This window comes from Lissotriton vulgaris, chromosome 1_2 (genome assembly GCF_964263255.1).
Source record: "Lissotriton vulgaris chromosome 1_2, aLisVul1.2, whole genome shotgun sequence".
In the NCBI taxonomy this organism is placed as follows: Eukaryota; Metazoa; Chordata; class Amphibia; order Caudata; family Salamandridae; genus Lissotriton; species Lissotriton vulgaris.
This window is the reverse complement of record NC_141686.1, coordinates 172774951-172780950: the sequence shown is the minus strand read 5'-3', so window position 1 is coordinate 172780950 and position 6000 is coordinate 172774951.

The following is a 6000-nucleotide window of genomic DNA, read 5'->3' as shown; positions in this document are numbered from 1 at the left end:
GCCTGGCGTTTACCCGTTGACAGTGATGGAAGTCTCCATATGTCAACAAAGGTGAGTGCTTAAAGTAGAAGCTTCACTTGGTTGCGTTTTGATCGGTTCCCTGAATCCCTTGTCTGCTTTCTCAGATGCCATCAGATTCCAATGTTCCCGCCTACTTCTGTTGTTTTCGAGTCCCGAAATGGGAGCAGTATCATTGAAATAGGCCTAAAGCAAGCAAGGAAAATCAACATACCATCATCTAAAAAAAGAACTATTGAGGCTTATCTGTTTTTGCACCTGCTGTATTCTTTACAGAAGGCGGGTATATCACTTGTGACCTCCTATAATTGTTTGCTGGCGGTGTAGGAATGGCTCAGACACCTCCCCTTGGCTGGCCGTTGACACCTGCATAGGATTGTCTCCATGGTAGTGGAAATCACACAGTGACGTTCCATTACTGCATTCATGGTTTCTATTCCTGAGAAACTAAACGTTATCAGCGTCTGAAACCAAGGTTCCCGTATCTGCCACAGGTGAACTAATCCCTGAGCTGTACTGGCTGCAAATAATGCAATAACTCAAAGAAATATTTGATTATATGAAATCACTTTGTGCGATCTGTTTTCCCTATTGTGTAGAGTTTAACATTCTTCAAGCTTATACGACAATTTTTTGCATTTCTTTGATATTGCATGTGACATCACAGCATACCAAATGAGCACTGCCGCTGTTATTATTTTCATTGTAATAAAGAATTCTTCACTTTGGAATGAAAAGAGTGAACTTTCCCAGAACCATGGAGCAAGATGTGCCTCTTAAGGACGATGTAACTGCCTCAGATCAAGCAACGGTAGTAGAATGGGAGAGATTCTGCGAATGTGTTCTGTAGTAAAATGTTTCTTCTTGCCTGTTCTCATTTGGTGCATGGCCTGAGAACCATGTATTAGTGTAGTCGATATATGAAATCCTTTGTCTAAAGTCCTATGAAAAGGGACGCTTTTCCACTGTTTGGGGTTCACCTTTTCCCTTTCTTAAAACAGGTGAATCCTTGCTGGATTATCAGTATAACTTTCGTGGGTTCTTCCTGTAACTTATGATATTTGCTTTTATACTAATGAATTGATGGTTCAGTCTATGCATTTCTTTATTAATATTCTTGAATTAAAACTTTAAACTTTAGTCCTGGTCGCTCATTCTTAATGTGAATGTTTACAGCTGATCCAAATGCATACATTATACGAAAAAGAGACTGGCCCAATGGGGAGAACATAAGTGCATTAGATACTATACCACCCATGGGCCAAGCAATCGGTGCATTTTTAAGTAAATGAGACACAGGTTTGCACGCTGACAGATCTGTTAGAAGAGCTGATGGATCCGAATGGATCTGTCCGGTACTGATGGGACCTAGTTGGACATGGATATCGACCCGGCAGCATGTGAAAAGAAATCTGTGCTACTTACTTCGCCACTTGAACAATGTTGTTTTGTTTTGTTTTTTAAAACAAGTTACAAAATATCTCCATCATAGTGCCATTTCTGGTCATCTTCCTCATATTTCCGAAGCTCATATGCCAAATGTGGCCACAAGATGTGAGTCGGTGTTACCAGAGTAGCCCTCCAAATCTTTCCTCTGTGGTTTCTTCTCTGGGTCCACCCATGTGTACCCTATTCCCTCTTCCATTTAATCAAGATCTTACTCTGGCAATATTGCAAACATCGGGGAGTATTGTAGGTTTAAAGACTTCTCCCATAACCCTTTCTGTGCATGCACTGTCTTAGCCAAACCCTCTCCTCCTTGTTCAAGCAATTTGTCCTCCATCAATGACAGGAGTTAAATTATATTCCCACACTTCATAATTTCCAGTTCAACTTCCTTATCTCTTCTTTTCTTGTGGCCAACCATTCTTAACTTTGTATCTTGCTTTGTGCCCAAGGCCGAGCTCCCTCTTACCTTGGACTTGTCCTTCGACCAATCTATAGCCCTTTTGGACCATGTTGTCTGCCACAGGCCCTACCTTCTGTTCCTGCACTCCCCCTCTACCCCTCTCCTTCTGCTCTCACTTCTGCACTCTGCCTTCTGTGTTCTTTTGTGATTGGCATCTGTGCGCATTTTGTCTTTTTTGCCAGTTTACCTTCTCTAGCTCTTGTGCTCTTTGAGCCCTTAGTGTCTTTTTGTCTTTCATGCTCACTTGTCTTCTGTGCCAGTTTCTGTCTTTTTGGCTCTTGTTCTCTTTTGTTCTTTTTTTCCTTTAGTGCCCGTTTTTCTTTTGCCTTTCTTTTGTGCCCGCTTGTCTCTTCTGCCGTTTCAATGCTCTTTTCCAGTATTTTGTGCCCGTTCTGTTGTCTTTCTGCTCTTTCTGCTTTTGCTCCTCCTGTCTCCCCCTCTTCTCCCCTCACGGCAGGGCTTCCCTGCCTCCCACCCACACTTTTCTTACTTCACTCTCCCCCTCTCCCTAACTGGTCTGTCTTGTGCCTTTTTCTGCTGTGATTTCCTGTCCCTCTCTAGCCCTTGCACTTTTCCCCTAATTACAAAGCCGCAGCAAAGGCCACAGACCCTGGTCCATCCAACCCTCACTGGTCCACTTCCAATGACTCAATGACTTGCTAGCACCCATCACCGGATGCTGTCGCAACTGCTGTCCCTGCTCCTTACCTCATCTCACAACCTTTCTCAAATGATCACTGCTATTTCCCTTCAAGCATCTCCCCACGCTATGCTCTGCACACCCCTCACCACGCATCGCCTGCATGCTCCTCAACATCAGACCTCTCTCCAAACATGCCATTGAGGTATCAGACTTTATCAGCACAGACTCCCAGGACATCCTCTTTCTCACGAAATATGACTCAGCTTGTCATCCATCCCTGCCATTGCAGGGGACATCCCTCCCAGCTACAAGGTTGTCTGTTGCAACAGGCCATCCCCCCTTGGCTACAAGATCGACCACTGCAAGAGGATCCACAAACCAAGAGAAGGCTTCACAATCATCCACAAAGGCACCATCACCTGCACAAACCAACCATACTCATTGAACACTTGCACTTCGAACTGCATATCAGCCACTCCACGACCATCTCAGGGACCTTCGCTTACAAACTGCCAGGACAACGCACCACCTTCAGCAACTTCCTCATTCCCATCACCATAAGATCCAATGACATCCTCCTGCTTCGTTGCCTCAACATTCATCTTGATGACCAAACAGACCACAACACCACTGCCCTAGAAAGCCTCAACATCAGACTCATGCAGCTCGTACAAGGCCTGACTCACATCACCGGACACACAGTTGACCCAGACTTCACAGCCAACAACATATCACTCCTTTTTACACTACTACATCAATGCACCTCACCCTAGCAAACCAACTATCAACTTTAGCCACAACTGGCAGCACATAACAGAAGCAGACTGGACCCACACCCTCGGATCCAACCAGCCTATCCTAACAGGCGACCTCCAGAAAGATCTATTCACATTAAACAATTGGATCTCAGACTGCGCCAACACCCTGGCCTCATAAAGAAGATCGGACATACAAGAACTTGTGCTCATGTATGCTAGCAGAAGGAAGACCTAAGAGATGCCAAGATCTATTGCAGACAACTGGAAAGAAAATGAAGAACCAGCAGAGACAACACCTCTAGAGACACTTAAAAAAATATGCATTTAAAAGGTGGCATGCACAGATCATAGAAGCCAGTAAAGTTGATCTTGTGATCAGACTCCAATCCTGCTCCAACGCTGGTACTCTTCAACATCGTCAAATAATTCACCAACCCAAAAGCAGCCTCTAACACCATCATGCCCTCACAGATCGTCTGCAATGAACTTTCTGACTTTTTGACAATTAAATAATCATGATCTACACCAACTTTGCACCCACACCCACCATAGAAGACATCACTATGCAATCTCCCACCACCACCAGAGAATCCACTTCCTTACAAACTGGAGCCCCCTCATCACAGATGACACAGCAGAATCATGCAGACCTTTTACTCAGGGTCCCCCACAGACCTCTGCCCCACCACATGCACAACCTGAGAAGCACATTGATCACCACCAACCTCATCACCATCATTAGCTACTCCTTCATGAGTGAAAACTTCTTGAACAGCTGGAAACATACAGAGGTCACAACCCTCTTGAAGAAACCCTTGGCCAACCCAAAGGATCTCAGAAACTATAGGCCCATCTCGCTGCTGGCCTTCCAGGCCAAACTCATGGAGAAAGATTAACAAGCAGTTCTCTGCCCATCTTGAACAGCACCACCTCCTGCACTCAGTCAGGGTGCCACAGCAACCACAGCATGGAAACCGCCCTCCTGGCAGCAACAGAGGACATCCGGCCCATTATGGACAGAGGAGAAACTACCTCCCTCATCCTGCTCCACCTCTCACTGCCGTTCAATGCCATCTCCCATGACACCCTCATCGCCAGATCCCTTGGCTCAGGAACAGATGTGCCCACCCTGAGCTGCATCGCCTCCTTCCTGTCTAACAGGACACAATGAGTCAGACTTTTGCTTTCACCTTTGAATGCAAGAAACTCGTCTGCAGCATCCCCCAGGGCTCCTTCCTCAGCTCAACCTTGTTCAATATGTACATGGCACATCTCGCCCGCATCATCAGAATCCATAACATCAACATTGCAACCTACGCAAACAACATAGTTCCTCCTCTCTCTCACCAACATGAACAAAACCACCAGGTCAAACATCACCGCCAGCATGTTCACCATAGCTAACTGGATGCCAGAGAAACTGCCTCATAATCAACATGGAAATAATGGAGATCCTGATCTTCAGAAGTAAGAGATTCTCCTCGGACTCCTTCTGGTGGCCAGCCGACCTGGGTGGCACATCCACGTCCACCCCCACAGACTATGCCAGAAACCTCAGCATCATCCTTGACGAGAAACCCATGATGATCTAATCACACCCTGCTGCCACATCCTCACAATGCTTTGCAAGATTTTCAAATGGTTCCCCATGCACACAAGATGCACAGTCATCCAGGCCCTCATCAACAGCAGACTAGACTACTGCAACGCACTCTACGTCGGCATCAAAAACCAACTCATGGTAAGACTCTGGACCATCCAAAACACCACAGCCAGACTCATCCTAGACTTCCCTAGAAGCACCCACATCACTTCCCACCAGGCTGAACTACACTGGCTACCCATCTAAATTAAAGCTGCTCATCCACACCTACAAAGCCCACCACAAACCAGGACTATCATACCTTAATGGCCGACTCCAACTCTACAACCCTCCAGACAGCTATGATCCACCTATCTCTCCCTCACAGACATCCCCTGCATCTGAGAAGCAAGACAGGAGGGCATGCTTTCTGTTTCATCACCTCCAAAAACTGGAATGACTATTGCACTTCTCAACTTCCAAAAGAAACTGAAGACCTGGCTGTTCAACTAAGAGCGCAGCCAGGCCTCACTCCAGCACCTGAATACCCTCATGGGTGATAAGCTGCGCCTTTTAAATCTAAATAACATAACATAACAATAGATGAAAGCCTCAATATTCCTATCCAATTCACCTTTCATTATTCTGTCGCATGCTTATTGCTCATGCCACCACTAACTACTTAAACTGCACTTTATTAACTCCCTTCTTTATGCCCTCTACTTCCCCTGTGTTCTTGCCTTGGTGACCTGTGCCTCTCCTCTTCCCTTTCAAAATATTGCTTATGATGGTAATACTCAAATTTCATCCATTTCCCTTCTCATAATCCCTACTGCCCACACCATATACTTAATCTATGTGCTGAACATTTCTTCTTCCTCCTTTCCCTCCCCCTCAGGGGCCATATTATGGAAGTGCCCTGGAGGCGCAATGGGCGTTTGCACCCTCTTTCTGCATCCCCGTGGAGCTTTGGTATTATAGAAGGGGCAGCAGGTGCTTGTGCGTCCCCTTCTGTAATACTGAAAGTGCTGGTGCACAGACAGTGCCAGCGCTTTCTCAAGAGGGTGTTCCCTCATTTGCATGAAGGCAT